Raw genomic sequence first — 661 nt, 5'->3', positions numbered from 1 at the left:
TCTGGGCAACGGAGTGAGACTCCATCTCAAAGAAAAAAAGATGACACTTATGACAAGTTTTTAACACTTTGGAATACACGGAGACAGCATCTTCAATATGTAGACTATATATTTGATTAACATATTAATAAATTATGAGGAACATACATTTCAAAACTAGTTAGCTAAAATGTTAATACAGGCTGAGTATCCCTTATCCAAAATGCTTAGAATGAGAAGTGTTTTGAATTTCAGATTTATTTGGATTTTGGAATATTTGCATATATACATAATGACATATCTTGAGGCTAAGACCCAAGTCTAAACACAAAATTTATGTATGTTTCATATATACCTTATATATAGCCTGTAGGTAAATTTATATTTATATAATATAAATAATAATTTATATTATTTTTAATAATTTTGTGCGTGAAACTAATCTTGTGTTAAGTACATGTGGAATTCTCTATGGCATCATGTTGGTACCCAAAAAGTTTCAGATTTTGAAGCATTTTAGATTTTGGATTTTTGGATTAGGGTTGTTCAACCTGTACTCACCCTCCCTTCCCTTTCCTTCTTTCCTTCTTTTCCTTTCTTTTTTCTTTCCCTCCCTCCCTCCCTCCCTTCCTTTCTCCACATATATATATAGATATAATATAGATATATATATTTTGTTTTC

The 661-nt window shown here is 30.1% G+C and overlaps 1 protein-coding gene across 4 annotated transcripts in view; it reads left to right on the top strand.

The window, feature by feature from the left end:
* The window catches only part of PKN2 (protein kinase N2), a 162,306-nt gene that overhangs the window by 153,509 nt on the left and 8,136 nt on the right, over positions 1 to 661 (top strand). The window lies entirely within an intron of this gene.

Source organism: Colobus angolensis, unplaced genomic scaffold, assembly GCF_000951035.1.
Source record: "Colobus angolensis palliatus isolate OR3802 unplaced genomic scaffold, Cang.pa_1.0 Scaffold41, whole genome shotgun sequence".
NCBI lineage: Eukaryota > Metazoa > Chordata > Mammalia > Primates > Cercopithecidae > Colobus > Colobus angolensis.
The sequence above is the reverse complement of the archived record's forward strand: the minus strand, read 5'-3'. Positions and strand labels throughout refer to the sequence as shown.